Raw genomic sequence first — 17,891 nt, forward strand, 5'->3', positions numbered from 1 at the left:
CCATGTCAATCGAGACTTCTTTCTGCAAATTTAGGTTTTCATAATTTCAGCAGATTTGGAAAAACACATACTCATATTCGAATCCCTGTACGTATACAAAAAATGAGTACATGTATTACTGAAATTTAAGTCTATTGTACTCGGAGCTATTATAACAACATGAAGTACCATTATCATATCGGGCTTTGGCCAAGGATTCCCAGCCACTTCGCGAAATGGCCAGCCAAAGTAGAATATACAATATTAATTGCAAGTACTTCTGACTTTGGCAGAAACGCGAATTGGCCAGCCAATTCGCGTACTGGATAAATTCGGGCTTTGGCCGTAACATATATAATTTATTACTACGTCCAACATCTTATTCCCGAACTCCATTATTAAGCCACTGTCGGCCCGAATAGCTGTGTCGGAAAACCTAATTTCGTCTTAGAAATATCTATACTTCATCAAGGTTGAAATGAATTCTCCCGATTCAATGCGCATCAAGTCAGTGTACAAGACATTTCTTTTTCGTGCAACAATCTCGAGTCCGTGACCCACCGATCTTTAGACAAAGATCTACTATCATATAGCATTGGATCCCATCACCTTGATTTATAAAAGGGCATCAATATTGGAGTTGGGCACATACGACACTATTGAAGGAAAATCCAATTATTTAGTTAAAATTATTGAAGACTTTTTGAATATTAGAAAAATACAAATCGATGAAAATAAGATTGATTACAATTATGCGAAATATGTTCCACAGGAAACTAATTTTCGGGTCAATACACGCAGACACTTTTGGAAAATACATTCAATTAATTAATTAATTAATTATATACTATGTATGATCTTCACTAATCTATCGTATCAACAGAAACAATTTCATATAAATTTATTGGAAAGTTTAGATCTTCTTTGAAACAGTAGAAAAGTGGATCAGATATTTTAATTTCAAAAATATCAATCCAAACATATACTCCCTTCATTGTATTTCTTTATAAGAAAGACATCACATATATTTCTAGGCTAAAATAACTTTGTCCACATTTACCAATGAAATGAGATATAATTTAATATTTTATTTAATTTTATTTTAAGAAAATTGATTATACGAAAGATAAATTATAATCCAAATAAACTTAACGCGTCCCTGTTTATGAAGTTTCTAAGTTGTTTTTTACATAATGCGAAGATATTAACACGAAAGCAAATTTCCTAAATCTAAAAGCGCACCATCTCGTGAGCTCACGTTCCGTTTATTTAAACAGCATTGATAACGCAGACAATTGGATCAAGTTTCATCCATTGCTGCATTTAATAGTATTGATATTCGTTGCATCTTGTCGGGGGTGTAGCTCAGTGGTAGAGCGTTCGCTTTGCATGTGAAAGGCCCGGGGTTCGATCCCCCGCACCTCCATGTGAATTCATTGGTTTCTTTTTCTTTTCAAGAAAATGAAAGATCCACTATCTCTAGCTGAGTTACTTCACATGGTGGAAATTATTTCTGTTTCGCAGTTGAATATTTACTTTTTCTATTTAGATTCACCTCATATTAGTCGAAACGGTTTTGCATGTTAATTTGATATTAAGGTTTTTGTCATTAAATTTGATATTGAGGGTTAAATTACATACTATGTGGCGGCGCTAATATATCAATCGTTATTCTAAGAAGTGAACTGAAATGAGCTAATTTTGACTATATAAAGATTGTGGCGTCAATTTCGAATTACCTTTACTTTTTTACTCACTTATAGCAACAACTGGTTGCGTGTGAGATCATGTTCTATTAATAAAAATTTTGTTTATAAGCTGAGTTTATTCTTGCTATTACTACTATTATTCAAACACGAGTTATAAGTAAAGGATTAAACCACAACCTACATCTGCTGTAGCGGAGAATTTATGAGAGGAGGTTCGGATTAGACGTTGCTCTAAAGGTAAGGTTAAAGAAATGTGTCCCGTTCTAAAATAGTCCTCTGTTTGCTATAGAACAGTGTGCTATTTTAACTAAAATTTAAAAACTAATCAATCACCAGCTGCCTTTGTTACTTTCAAATGCAATCTTTTTTAACGTTAAATTAGTCACAAAATTCAGTTTTCCAGAGATTAATGTTTATTTATTAGTTAGCATTTGTATGAAATTTTTACTGTGCAGAAGAAACATATGCCATATCAAAACAATCGGAGAGAACAACATATAAATCATGAAAATAAATGACATATAGATCAGGAAATAATGCTAATTATGAATTATTATACAAAATTATGAATTATTCTAATAATTGAATAATTTGAAGCCACCAAACACCACTTAAATTCAATCCTTAAAATCATGAAATTAATCCCAAACTGTTATTAAGATGAAGGTGGTAAGGTCTCGGCTTCGGAAACGGAGGGTTTGAGGTTCGAAACCCGATTCCACTGAAGGACTGGTTCGGGTTCGGTACAGCTGGTGTGGCGTGGAGAGGGGAGTGCCAGTTCAAATGTCGTCCTCGTCATCTGACCGCGGTTCTAATTCCGAGGCCTGTCCCAAAATAGCCCTAGTGTTGCTTTAAAACAGAAGGGTAATATAACTGAACTTGAGAAACATGTCATCAAAATGGAAGCGTAACGCCCATTCAGTGAGGACAGAATGTAATTCAGTAGGTAACAGTGCAAAGTTATATAAATCTTCATCCATAATCACCGAGTGGAAACTCTAAGACTGAATAAGGAGCAAGTCAAAGAAAGATTGAAGTTACATATCAAGAAAGACTTGGTCAGTATCGACTCCGCAAACTTTGTCTAATTTTGCCTTTATAAGGATCTGCTAAGTACAATAATCATCGGGAGAGAAAATTCAAAAGATAATATTCTATTCTAAATTCCTTCATAAACAAGGTGATTATTTGACAGTCACAATCGAGTGATTTACCAAAGAATTTACATTGATAAATTTTGAAAAATTCCTGACTTATAAATATTCGATTTATGAAGGAGTCAATGGATCTCAACATTTTTCCAAGAAGCGCGCCGACATTTTTTAATCTTTATTTTGAATAGAGTTTTTTTTTTAAATCCAGGAATTTGAAATTTCTTCTCTTAAAGTTTGAAATTTCTGCTCTCTCCCTTTGTAGTATTCCTTTCTTTTAATAATTTTTTTATTCTAATTTGGACATCAACAACCACTTTCACATCAACGAAAAAGTTGGGAAAAGCTTGATTGAAGTAAAAGAAATGTATCATTCGAGGTACTTAAATGATTTTGTGATTTTTTGCAATTTCAGATTTGTTGCTAAATTAGTATTTAGCAACCTTTGGCAGCTGGTACTAAATTCATAAGACTTCTGTTGAAGAAGTTATTTTTTAACAGTTTTCTGGTTTCGTTTCATTCGAAATCTTATTTATGAAACGTGACGACGAGATCATTTGTCTGCTTTCACACCTGCGGCGTTGTTTCTTAAATGAATAAAATTTAGAGAGACAGGTGATTTTTTCGAATCTTCCGACTTCTCCTAAAGGAATGCAAATGTTTATTTCTTACTATAAATGTTCACTTTTTAAGAAGGGGGTGTAGCTCAGTGGTAGAGCGTTCGCTTTGCATGTGAAAGGCCCGGGGTTCGATCCCCCGCACCTCCATTTTTCTCGATTCATATTTTTAGAGGTGAATAAGTATTAATTTTAATTTGAGCCTTTTATAACAATTTTAACTACAAATTTGAAAAGTATTGCGAACTGACTTCTCAATTATGGAAGTTAACTCGACAGACATCCGAGAATAGCACTTTTCCTGTAATATAAGGACGAAGAAGTTTAATCCACGCAGTAGGATTGAAAGTGAAACAAATACATATAATTCACAAATAAGATTTACACCTGACGTTTCCGAACTTGAATGGTATGGTTACATTAATGTGACATATAAAGCAACGCGAAGTATGTGTAAGAAACAACATCGTAATTTTGAGCCGTCTGATAGCGAGAAAGTCGTCTGAGGTAGCACACCTTTTTCAAATTTCTGTAACTCATCAGTGGGCGTTGGATTGATAAACGGCGTTGTGTTTCCCCTTTCACCCTTTCTTAGCTCACCCACAGGAAAAATCTGTAAACGAATCAGATTTCGGAATTGGAAACCTTTTAGCATCGAAACTGAAATCTTAGTATTAATTTATGTGGGTGTGATGGGTTTTAATGCATCAGTCCACTTGAATTAGCTTAATCTTTTTATTCTTGATTAACAAATGATGATTCAGATGGTTTTTACAAATGGAATTCAATGATGAAGAAGGAATTTATATTACATGAAGATGGACAGTTGATGTCGTTCAAAGGATCTTTCCCACCTACGCGTGGTGCACTGGCATTTGCAGAGGAATCCTTCAACGCAAGAATTCCAGTTTCGGCCTTTCTCAGAGTATCACGGCTTCTCGGTTTCCGGTCGCACCCTTCTCGGCGGACGTCCGTTCTCTCCCCTCGTCTAGTGAACTCTGCACTCTGCCCTCCGACTGCTGGCTATCACCGGATGAACTCAGAGTGCCCTCTCGTGGAGTTAATTTACCACATTTATTACTCTATTTAGATTATTGAGTAGTTTTAACACGGCGTTAGTACGAACCTTCCACAGCCTTTTGCCTTCCCATTTTCGTAGTATAGAGAAGCTTTATATCCGTCAAAATATTCGAATTCGAGAATTTGATGAATCTCCATATTTTAGATCTCCCTGAGTTCGAAAAACATAATTTTGTAAAATGTCCCTCCTTCTATGTGTCTGACAAAGATAACTCCAAAATGTTTTGAACTAGACGATTGAAATTTGGTACACGTTTTCTTACACTAATTTGCAGTTTTCAATAGATTTTGAGTAAAATCTTTTCAAAGGGAGTCCATCTTTACTGCTGTTCAAATACAAATGATCACGATAACTACAAAATGAAGAGAGCTACAGAGATAAGATTCGGTGCAGAGATTTAGCATTTATACTGTACACCTGTCAAATTTTGAGTGAAATCCCACGATGGTTGACAATGTGACGATCCGTATTTTTAAAACCAGGTAAACGCGATAACTCAAAAATATAATGGCCTAAATGTATCAAATTTGGTATTGGATTTGTGATTAAAAATGTAGTTTTGTGTCAAAATTTTTGTATTCCTGTTTCAATTGATTGCAATAAATGCGTCTAAAACACAAATTTGAATTTAGGAGACTATTAACTGTGTTCCAGGGATTAATCATCCCTCCCCCCCAAAAAAAACACCACTCGTCAAAGATCACACAATAGATTGAGTAAAAATGCTAAATTCTCGCCAAAAGCTAATATTTCCTAATTATTACACACGAATGCTGTACAAGGCATTCTCTAGGATAATACCTTTGTTAGAGAGGTATGCGAGAAAGTTTTGAGAAGACCACTTCTGCTGGTTTGTAACTTCTTTCATCTGATGAATAGTAGTAAATGACTGCTGGTACCACTCTCCAGAACATTTCCGATACTATTTTGAAAGTCGTTTTTCGAAGCATAGAATTCAGTGCAGTTGTAATATCATTGGATGAAGTAGTCTGAAATTTGTACGATTGTCTTTTCGATTGACAATTGTCATATGATAATAATTAAAAAGAGCGCCGGCGTCCTGGCATAGGGGTAGCGCGTCTTCCCCGTGATCTGGGCGTCCCGGGTTCGAGTCCCGGTTTGGGCATGGTTGTTCTTCTGTTGTTCTATCTGTGAGATGTGTGAATGTGCCCTCCTGTAAAAAGGGGTTGTGCAAGCGAATGAATGATGCGTGAGTGGCAAAGTCGTACTCTTGGCCCTAGTTGGCGCTGCTATAAAAAAAAAATAAGAGACGTCCCCCTCAGGCTTAAATCGCTGTCTTCGTAACAGCGGGCTTGTCAGTGGGAAGTGCCATAAGAAACAAACAAACAAAACAATTAAAAAGAGCGATTTTTATCCCACATGCGTTATCCCACATACGTTATACACATAAATTCTTCATGAATTTTCTAAGAGTTTACTGAATATAGTAATTTAAAAAATGCTGATGACTAAACAGAGTGGATATTTTAATGAACTGCTAATCATTTTCTTTGACTGTTATGCGGATGCTGACAGACCGTTTTAAATTGCTAACGGACTGTGTTATCAGATGATGACTCGACGTTAGCCGAATTTTTGTTTTCTTTTCCTTTTGTCTTTCCTCATTTTAAAAAGTTTGAAAGGAAATAACCTTGGTGAACGAAAACATATGAGTCATTTATTACTTTCCACTCAGAAAACAGAATGCATCAGCACTATTGTTCGCTCAAGTAGCCTTGACATGGTTACCGATCCAATTATTCTAAACTTTGAACGACTTGATTTATTGTTTTTGTTTGAGAGCGAAACTCGGAGGTTCTCTTTGCATGTGAAAGAACTGGGACTCACCTTTACTTCTTTATAAGTACTTGTTAATTCAAGGTGAAAGAGTCAAAACTCGCCAAATGTAGCAACAAAGCTAAATTGGGCTTGCAACTCTATCAGTGCGCTTCTAATGCTAAATATTAATAGAAGATAATTACTAATAAGCATTTTGTTTGGCTGTTTGTTTCCGACAACGAATCGTCAATCCTTCACCGTTAATTAATAAGTACCTCTTTTTACTTTCTCGTAGTATACAAAGAGGAAGTATTGTAGTCGTCAAAAGCTTAAGCAATTTGGATTCGAGAAATTTCCATGTTTCAGACCTCCTTATTATCGAGAAATCCTTTGAAAAATTATGTATATCTTTCGTTGTGCTTGCCTGTTTGTGGCTACGATAAATCAAAAATGCTTTAAACTGGAAAGATAAAGTTTAGTGTAGGGTCTTTACACTAAATGTGTCGGTTTCGATCAAATTTTGAATGAAATCCATTCAGAGAAAGTCTGTTTTGTTCTAATGCAAATGAATGTATAACTTTAAAACATAAAGAGTTATAAAAATAAAATTTGGCACACCGGTTTAACATCTAAAATGTATATTCTTATCGAATTCTCAATCTAATCTGTCAAAGACTCGATAATCTATTAGTCTATTCTTTGTCATTCTGTAAATACAATAATTCAAAAACGAAAGGAAAATAAACGAAATGTGGTATGTTATCTTGTGACAACAATTGTAACCCTGAGTCAAATTTTTATTTTAATCGACCGGAAGGAAACATTCAAAATACATATTCTATTTTCTGGTACCTGTGTATTAATCGCATGCCCGCGATTGATTACCAATGATTGCGGTCTAGATTCTATAAAAATGTTGTATTCACGACAAAAATAACAGAATGCTGATTCACGATTTGAATATTTGAGAATCGTATGGATAAACAAAGATTCCACAGCGAAGAAACAATTTTTAAAATATTCTCACACTATACATTTACATCTAAAGTGAACTACAAAAACTAATTTTTTTTATTTCTTAATCAATGCATAGGAAAGTTTTCTACAGCATGTTATAACTTTTGTCGAACTAATTAGAAGTTGATTAATAATTGGTTCCGTACTATTACTAATAAATTTATAGCTAGTCTGCTCTAATAAATTAACAGGCACACTTCCTAGTTCTCCCGGGGAAACGGTCATTAAGTATTGATATACAGTAGAAAGAATTTCCAATATTTCTAACTACAAATGCGTGAATTTAATATGAATGATTTTTAATTGATGAGAATTTGGAGCAAAAATAAAAAGTTATACGTAAAAAAAATTTGTATCCAATGACGTGTAAGTCTGATACATCGTTTCTAGATTATTTAATACTTAAATTTCTAACTGAGTCAAAATTTTAATTATTTTAAAAGACAAAAATAAATTCCTTTAGCATGCTTAAATATTTTAGATGTTCTTATATGAATGGATACAATAATAAATCCTCATACATGATTCGCATTAAAATTTCCTTTTTCAAATAATCTCCTCCAATGCAATAAACTTCTAATAATTTCTCCAAATGCAACAAACAAAACAGTTTTTTTTTTAAACAGCCATTAAAAATCCTGTTAGTCACTAATCAATAAAGTATAATTTTATTTTGATTTATGAATGGAAAACAACATTCCAGATATTTAAATGATTTTGGGATTATTATTTCCTAAATTGTTCTTTATTTATTTTACTAATAGTTGACAATTGAAACCACATCAGGGGATTAAGTTTCCTTTTGTTTGTATTCAAAATTATTTCCAATTTTATTTGCAAGAAAAGAAATAAACCAAAAAAGCGTGACATATTCACCATTTTTCACACCTGCGACTTTTCGTCGTTTGGGAGAAGTAGGTCAAATGGTAATCACTTGTTCGACATCTCTGAAAGCAATGCAAATGTTTATTTCTTTTTATCAATGCATGAATTCAGCAGCGGGGGTGTAGCTCAGTGGTAGAGCGTTCGCTTTGCATGTGAAAGGCCCGGGGTTCGATCCCCCGCACCTCCATTTTTTTTTCTTTTCTTCGTTGTATTTGTATAGGGGGACTGAATATTTTTTTCAGCTACAAATCTTCTGGTGAAACTCTGAGAATAGATTTATTGAGATTTCGTAAATTGAATCGGGTTTTTGAACTTAACGAGGTCCGAAAGGACTATAATTGTCCCTGAATCTTTCGATGGGTTTTCCCAGCATCAAGAAATTTTTCTTACAGTGTTTTAACTAAAATTATGCATGCACTTTCTAAATATTACATCAGAACTGACAGGTGAAGCTAGAGATTAACGTACTTATTAAACTTCAATTATACCACATAGGGCCATAAAAGATGAAAATTAGTCACTAAAAACTGATTACATTAACGCATTTTTATTTTCTCGTATACGTAATAAAGATTGAATATAGTAATCGTCAAAAAATTCAAACTCAAAATTTTGAAGAATCTCCACGTTTTAGACACATTCCTCAGTTCGAAAAACTCATTTTTGGGAAATGTCCGCCTGTCTGTCTGGGACAAAGATAACACAAAAACGTTTTGGGTTACACGATTGAAATTTAGTGTACGTTAAACATAATTTGCAAATTTCTATCACATTTTGAGTAAAACTTATTCGGAGGAAGTCCTTATGTCCGGCTGCTCGGATATAAGTTGTTGTTGTTTCTAATAGCCCTTGTCATAGACAAGCCTGCTGACTAAGTCAGTGATTTTTAAATCTATGGAGCGTCTCTTGTTTTTTAGTAGCGCCATCACAACCCTTTTTACAGGACTGACTTTATTCACTGATCCACAGATCGTAATTTAGACTTGAATCAGAGAACGATCACCTCTGAACCAGTACCATCAGTGGTATTACTCTCGACATGGATGAATTTGTGACCACGACAGATTTATACGTGCACGAGCCACCACACACACGGAGAGTCTTCGTGCGGAGGGGTTCAAACTCGCCACCCAAGGGATGCGATTCAAACGCCTTACCTACCAGGCTATCCCGGCCTTTCGAAAATAAGTTAATACGAGAACTGCAAAACGAAGAGAACTGGAGAGATGAAATTTGATGCACGGATTTAATACCATAGTGTAGACGCCTAAAAAATTTGTGTCAAATCAACAAGAGGCTTATCGTCCGTTTGTGTGTCTTTTCAGATATATTTGAACGCGTTGATTCGAAAACGCAATGAATTAAATATTTCGAATTTGGTGAGTGATTTTGTAACTAATTGTGCAGTTTTGTGCCAAATCTTTCTTTCAGTGGATTGAGAAAAACGTGTCTAAAGAACAAACTCGATGGTCGGATATTATTAACCACGCGCCAGGGATTAATCACCAAAACACTCGCCAAGTATTACATGATAGATCCAGAAGAAATGCCAAATCCTCACCAGAAGTTTATATTTTGTAACTATTGTACTCGAGTATCATGCAAGGTGTTTTCTGGGATGACAACTTTATCAGAGAGTGTCCAGGAAAGTTTAGGAAAGACTATTCTTGCTGGTTTATTATGTAAAGTTCTTACCATTACAAAAATTGCATAGTAGGTGCATCAACTGCTTTCGATTTCTGATGTTGGTAGCGAAAATGAATTTATTGTATGCATCATAGAATCTTAAAGTTTGTGCTTTGAATTTAGAATATTTTTGTATAATAATTACCCTGCTTGTGAATCATAAGCGGAAATTCACTCAAGAGCTTTCCCATAATTAGTGAAGCGTTTGATATTTCTAACAAAGTCTAACAGCAGAATCGTCATTGGAGAATCTTGGATGGGTGTTAGATATATGCATACAGGAGCATAAATTATTTTCATACTATATCGGACATTAAATTTAAAATCGTGTTAGTGTCAGTGTCTCCACATTCTCGTGTGGAAATTTAAAGAGTGATATTCCAGGTCGGTTGTAGATTATATCAGGCGTGTGAAGTCAAATTTTCCGGGTTTATCATCAAAACATTATGTTTCGATTTCGAAATATGATCACTGCTTAATAAATGAAAAGAATAAAAAATTTTCTAAGTCCTCAATGAGCTATAAAATATTTGAAGATAAAACTATCCTTCTGTATTTACATGATGGTAATAGTAATTTTCAAGAACAGTACCAACCGGAGGGGTCTCCCTGAAATTTCCAGTATATTGTGTAATAAAGGTGATATTCCTTTCCCTACAGAACTGTGGATCTTATGCAAGGCCGTGAATTCCACAAGTGCTCAGATTTTCATTTTCAAGCCGAAAACTGTGTGCTTCCTACCATGTTAAAGAAAACCGGTATTTGTGTATAAACTGAATAGCATTGGCAAACAATAATCATGAAAGAGAAAACTTTAGCGAGAATCATTTGGCGTTTCCATGGAAGCATATTTTCTACATTAAATAGACCCTCGGGGTGGCACCTCGAAATGAGGGTGAGAGGCTTCTGGTATGGTGGTTGGATCTCGCCACCCTGGAGGGTACTCAAAAAGGTGGAGGATCTGGTCCTTCCACCGATGATGGGACGTACTTCCTTTGGGAAGGGTTGTACAGTGACCGGTGATAGCCCTTTCGACTCAACCACAGTTCCCCGCCAGTGTTGCTGTTGCGGCGGTCATGTCATTCAGTATTATTTATCCGTGTGCCTTCGGGCAGGTCGGAGAGTCAGTGATATGACTTGTAATATTGGAGAATTATTTTTTGCCAATTAATCGCTGACACGCATTTGATACGCAAGTACCAGAGAATAGAACATGTGTTTAGTATGTTTTTTTTTTCTAATTGACTGAAAATAAAATGGTATAAAGAACTACTATTGTAGATATAAGATCACATACTAAATTTCTTTTATTTCAATTGATGCTTTTTAAGTTACCTCATTTGCAGTGAATGCTTGAGAAAGTGTAGACCGATAGACAGATCGGCATACAGACAGTCTACAGTTAATACAGACCTGCATTGTGGATGCTAAATTTGTATATCAAGTTTAAAATATGTAGTTTTTTTGAAGTTTATCATCATTGCATTCATTTGCATTTGAACAGACAGAATTCCTTTAAGTAGATTTTGTTCAAAATTTGATGGAAATCTACAAATTTAGACTAAAGACTACATGCAAAATTTCATTTTTGAAATTCAAAAAATACTTTAGGTATCATGTTCCACAGATAGACAGACAAACAGAGAGCAAACAGATATAATTACAAAAATATACTTTTCTGACACAGGGAAGTCTATTGCTTGGCAATTCTTTCCCTCTTTCTTGTATATTTTGTATTCAAATTAAATTTGGTATCTTGGAATGACACATTCATTTTTTCACATTGATGTGGTTATATAAATTTGCAGAATGTAATTCTGTTATAGTTTTCCTCGATTGGCTGCAACTTACGAAATCTCTCACAAAACAAATTCTTTAGCTTCGAAATTGTATCATAATTTAATAAAGACAATGATCTTTTTTTTAATTATTAAACTACGACCTATTGATTTTTTGAAGCTATTAGTGAGCTATTGAATGTTTAAGAATAATAATATTAGCATTCTGTCTCTCTTAGAAAACAAGAAAAGGGGTAAAAAATCTTGTGGAGGTGCGGGGGATCGAACCCCGGGCCTTTCACATGCAAAGCGAACGCTCTACCACTGAGCTACACCCCCGCCTGTCATTCCAAGCATTGATAGTAAGAAATAAACATTTGCATTCCTTTCAGAGAAATCAATCAAGTGACTGGCAATTGACCTACTTTCTCAAAGTAGCAAATTTATTCAAGAAACAACGCCGCAGGTGTGAAAACTAGCAAATGAACTCGACTCATGTTTCATAAGTACGCGTTTCCCTTTCTGAGAAATCCGATCACGAGTTGATATATCTATATATAGTATAAAATGAAGTCTCTTGAAAGCGTCTGTATGTTGAAACCCGAAAAACTCGAGAAATAATTAACTAATTTTTGAGATATTTGTACCATTTTGTAGGGCAATTACTGGGGAAGGTTTTAGTATATCAAATAAAAAAACGAGTTTTATAATTGCGGTTTTAATTATTTTCTTACTACGATTCGCGCATACGTAAAACAGCAGTATCTGTGCTTTGCACTTACCCGCGCTTGAGTGAAAATCTCAAACTTCGCATGTGCAAATAGCAAGAGCTGTGGTTTTCATATGCGATACATTTCTTTATTTACGTCTGATTTTAAACAGCGATTTAAATCTCATTATCCCCAAAAGAAGGAAATTCAACCTTGGCCGGAGCACATTAAATGACAAAACGCTTCGTTTGTTGCGCGATAGTGAAAATGCAGAAGAAAGAAACGTTAGGTTAACGAATATCAGAGAAAGAATGTCCACATTTTCTTCAAAGGATAGTCTTCCGCTGATCGAAGTAATCGTCTCTCTTTACATCGCACTGCAATTGAAATACAGAGACAGAATGAATCTCGCTTGTCTGCTGACAGAGAAAGACATTTAAATTTGAGACATAGGAGAAGAAGTGAAAGAACAAACGTTCCTGATATTTGGCTCGAAAAGAAGTACTCCGCTCTGAATTTCGATTCATGTATGGATTACAGAAATGATGCCTCGGTTTCAATAGCAACCAGGTCCATAGTCTGTACATATTGTTCAGCTTTAAGAACAGCTTTGATATACACTCGTTTTCGCCAAAAAATAATCTATCACCGAATTTTAGCGAAATGGTCGAATGTGGCGAGAACAGCAGTAATAGGGTAACGGTAGAAAAAAGCACCACCGAAAAATTACCAGCCTCGCATGGCGCAAAATGACTATATATCAAAGCTTAGCCCAGCTTTAAAAGGGAAATATGAATCAAAAGGCATGTGTTGTTTACAAGGGAAAATTGAAACCATTTTAACAGTCTAAATATGGAACAGCATTGATATACAGTCATTTTCAAGCAAAAAATAGTTCAAAGCCAAATTTTAACGAAATGGTTGAATTTGGCGCGAACGGCAGCGATAGCGTTTCCAATCTAAAGGTCCCGAGGAAAGCAGCAGCAAATTAACGGAAATATAGAAAAAAAAGTCAGTAAACGCAATAAAATGAAATGCATGCAAAAAAAAAAATAATCGAAAATAATGAAAGTAAGCAGAAGAAGTTAGTACAACAGGAAAAAAAACCAAGGGAAATGAACAGGAAAGATCAAAATAGAATAACATAAGAAAAATGGCGGCCATGTAGCCCAAATAAAGCACCACCGAAAAATTGTCAACCTCGCAAGGCGCCAAATGACTGTATATCAAAGCTTAGCCCTAAATATTTCTGAATGTGTGCTATAAAAATGCTTTTATAGTTATTTTTTATGATTTCTAAGTATATTTTTGATCCCGCATGACATTCTCATGTTATATCGGGTGGAGACTTGTATTAAGTCTAAGCTAAATTTTACTCTTAGATGTTATGCCACGGACAACGCTGTGCAGGTACTGCTAGTATACAATAAAAAGAAAAAAATTGGTCTTCGAAATCATTTTAACACGTTGGCTGTCAAGAGAATCCTCGATAACTCACACCTACTTTCTAATTAGATTACACCATCTTTACAATTGTTAAAAATTTAGCAAAAACAGTATAATCAAATTAGATAGATGGTTTTAATCACAGGCATGAATTGTGGCAGCCAACATGTTCATTTAATTATCCATCATTACTAATACAGATTCAGTTTAGCTATTCGGAATTCTTTAAATTGGCGTCTGTGGCCGTGGACACAATGGCCTTATATAACCAAGTTATTGAAGAAATTTTTTTTATGAAAACAGAATATGATAGATGGCAGAGAAGGCTAAAAAATTTGGAATACGTTCTAAAGCGTTATATCTTGGCGAACAAACCTTTTTCAATTATGTTATAATTAAAAATAAATGTAGAACACTTTCGCAAATTCTCACGTGTTATGCTCAGAATTACCCAATTAATAGCGCCATATATTGAAATTTTATTACGATGAATCAGGCGCAGTCATGATGTTAATCATCGCGAGTTATAAATCTTAATAGCTGCTATTATGCATGGTATCGTCTATTTATTACAATATATACACACTTATTATGACCCAACAGCTAATAGTGGATTCAATATAAAAGTGCTTTAAATGACGGAAAGAATTGTATTTTATGTTGTTTGAGCCAATTATATATTTCACAAAGAGTTATGAAATTTGCATCTTTATACAATACCTCGTCCCGTTGAGCAAAAAGTTTTTAACACTGTAACATTTTAAATAAAAAATTTCCATTATTCTACGACCAAAACTGATCGAACTTATGTAACTTCAAAATTCATTTCATTTTACAAATAAATCGGGGCTTTATAAGAGATATTAAGAGATCGTTTGCTAATTGGTGCCATGCTGTTTTTTTGTTATTTTTTCAAATTATTCGTCTTGAAATTTCATTAAGCCTTCAAAACATTTTCACCAATATTTTCCCTAATCCACAATTTTTGGCGGACTATTGCTAATAAACTTTCCTGAAATTTCCATGTGATGTTCTTTGAGCAAAAAACAAAGTTCTTAAATCCTGAACGTCATTTGTAAATTCATGGCTCGTCTTCTGAAATTTGTCTTCTGACACAATTCTTGGCTCATTTTTTGTAACATGACAGGATTGAAGAGAATTTTAGTTCACATGAAAAGAAAAATATTTTTTTACGTTGGATATGAGAAAATATCTCCCTTGTTTTAAATTTGATTGATTTTAGGATTAAGGATAGCGTCAGTTAATTAAGATTTTATTATTACAGTTAACCAAACATGCAGCGAATCCTCGTTTTAATTTTTTTACTGATGAGTTCATTCTGCTGGGCTTTACATGACAATTCATCAGGTGTAATATGCAATAAGTAAAGCATATTGTTTTAATCAAATACTTTTTAAAAACTTTTTGTCTAGAAGTTTCTGAAGAAAAGAGTCAAGTTATATTATAATACTGGATAATTTAAAGCAATCTATTTTACAACAGCAGTCGTGTAAAATGGCTTTCTAAATTGTTGTTTTCTAAGATTTGTAACAATTTTATGACACATAGATGTTATACATGATGCCCAGTTATATTGTAGTCCAATAGCTAATTCCGTTAGAGATATGCATGTAGTTTTAATTTAAAAAAATGCTTCAAATAAATGAAAGATTTATATTTTTTGTTGTTTGAGTCAAATGTATTTCTCAAAAAGGAAAAAAATCTAACTTTTGATACGTTCTTCCATTTCTATCAATTATACAGTAAATAAATATATTTCGTAAAAAAATTTTTGACATTGCGGCAATTTAAACAAGAAAAATATTCTATTCTTCAATGACTAAAACTGATCAACTTATGAAACATTAAATTCTTTATTTTAGACGAATTTTGCAGAAAAATTCGTGTCCTACAGAAAGAACATTAGGCTGATCTGTAAATGGAATTTATATACCTCTGTTAATTTTTTTTTTCAAATGGTTCCTTAAAGTAAATTTGTATACGCTATTTTTTAGATTAAACAGCTATAAATCTGTCAATTTTAGTTTTAAAAATGCATGGGATTTTTTATCATATATTTTAGAGTATAGAAAATTTTTTACTAAATCTGACTAATAGGACCAGGGTATCATAAGGAAGAGTGAAAATTCGTAGCTTTTTCAGAAATTTATTTATTGAACTCAAACAACATAAAACCTAATTGTTCTAATCATTTATAGCTTTTTCCAATTGAAATTATATGTCTATTTCAAGCGGTTTAGAAATTAGCTAATGTATTCCGATAAAAGCGCAAATTAATATTTCATTGTGTGTAAAAGGCCATTGACCAATATAGCTTACGAATACAAATTTATAATATAATGTTCTTTAATTGTAAATATTCCATTTAGCAAGCATTGATTCGTAATTTGCAATTGCTTATAAGATATAACATATACTTTTTTTTATCTTTGTTTAATGGGTAAAAATTTTTAACGCAGTGAAAAATCCTTGACTCTACAAGAACATTATCGATAATTTAGAATACCCATCAGATTGACTTCTATTCCAGAGAACTATTGTTAATAATTATTTAAAAATTTAAAAGAATTAGGAAAACAGAAGTAAGCTTCCAACTGTTCACCAATTTTGATTTCCTATGAAAAGTTATAATAACTTTCCTATGATGACTTATATTTGTCATCAGTATAGGCTTGAACTTTTCGTTTAGCTTCAAGTGATTAATTTAGTGTATATTTTCTTGCGAAATAAAAGCTAAGTTCGATTCCACATGAATTAATAATTGGACTGATTTCATATATTACGTTAATTGAAGTCTTGTGGTTTTTAAAATAGAATGCCACTTTCCACCCTCTACTTTATTGAGATATCTCAAATAAGACTTTGAGAGAGATCCACCTACAATACTTGGAGGGATTTCGACAATTTTATTCGCTGACTAGTTCAGCCCTTTTGCCTGCATAGTTAGATCGGAATGCTCCATACTACTTATGAAAGTATAATTTAAAATACTGCTTTAATTTTGGATGTTCACATGGAATTATTCAAAGTTAGTTTTCATTTTTAAATTAACACTATTAATATTCTGGGTAAACATAATACTATTATTATTATGATTACTGTTGGAATGAGATAGTACTATGCATTCAAATGACTGAATATTTCATAAAAAAGATTATTTCAATATGTTTTAAGAAAAAATAATTTGTGTTATAGAGTGCGAAATTTCATCGTCGTTTAACGAACTTTATTGACTTAATTGCTATAATGAATGATATTTTTTAGAGGATTAATTTAACCACCTTTTTGGCAAGCAGTCGATATTACAAAATTCGAATTCTCGTAGCTAAGAATAGAACTACTTAACAGCATATGGAATTTTTTAAAAATGCGTTTCGTTCTTCTACTTGTTCTAATCTTCCGACCCTGTAATAAAATATATTTTACTTAGACATTCATAAAAAAAATGGCTTTTGGTGCAGAAAAACCAGCCAAGATTCTAAAGAATTTAATCAAGCGGCTGTAGTTTTCTAGTGATAAGTTATGAGTTTCAAGGTTGGAAGGTCCCAGTTCCAAAATTTGATTTATTAAAAGATGCATCGTGTATGTAGCCTTGGTGTGTGTTAAAGAAATCTAAAGCTGTTTGACAAATAATCTGCTTTTGATGTCGTAAGAAAATTCGGTAAGGATCGTCTCGTGCCTTGACAAAAGTTCAAATTTGCGATATCCATTAATTGTTAATGTGTGGCTTTTAAGTTCTGAGGGACTTTGTGTTGCTCCGAAATAGATTGTAAATATAACCAAACAAATAAAACTGGAAAACCTCTATTTGTAAAGTACATGTATTTAATTAACTTTCTCACCCCTGCTCATACAATATTGAAATTTGAAAATTGAAATTCTTGGGTCAATTTTAATTATTATTTTCTGGTCAAGCTTCAAAATTGTAAAGTCAGTCTTTAGATTTCTCAAATTTGTTGTCAAGATTGTTATGAAATAGTTGGAGTTGAAAACAATATTTATTCGTCCTAAAATCGCATGGAAGGAGAAAAT

General features: G+C 33.4%; 4 non-coding genes across 4 annotated transcripts; 3 read left to right on the forward strand and 1 right to left on the reverse strand.

Moving 5' to 3' along the window:
• The first annotated feature begins 1,333 nt into the window (after nt 1-1,333).
• On the forward strand, nt 1,334-1,405 carry Trnaa-ugc (transfer RNA alanine (anticodon UGC)). Its single transcript has one exon. It is a non-coding gene; the product is annotated as a tRNA-Ala (tRNA).
• A 2,129-nt stretch (nt 1,406-3,534) lies between these two features.
• Trnaa-ugc (transfer RNA alanine (anticodon UGC)) lies at nt 3,535-3,606 on the forward strand. The gene has a single exon. It is a non-coding gene; the product is annotated as a tRNA-Ala (tRNA).
• A 4,727-nt stretch (nt 3,607-8,333) lies between these two features.
• Nucleotides 8,334-8,405, forward strand: Trnaa-ugc (transfer RNA alanine (anticodon UGC)). The gene has a single exon. It is a non-coding gene; the product is annotated as a tRNA-Ala (tRNA).
• Nucleotides 8,406-11,949: 3,544 nt separating this feature from the next.
• Nucleotides 11,950-12,021, reverse strand: Trnaa-ugc (transfer RNA alanine (anticodon UGC)). Its single transcript has one exon. It is a non-coding gene; the product is annotated as a tRNA-Ala (tRNA).
• Between the last annotated feature and the right edge of the window lie 5,870 nt (nt 12,022-17,891).

Source organism: Argiope bruennichi, chromosome 5 (genome assembly GCF_947563725.1).
Source record: "Argiope bruennichi chromosome 5, qqArgBrue1.1, whole genome shotgun sequence".
NCBI classification, from domain to species: Eukaryota; Metazoa; Arthropoda; class Arachnida; order Araneae; family Araneidae; genus Argiope; species Argiope bruennichi.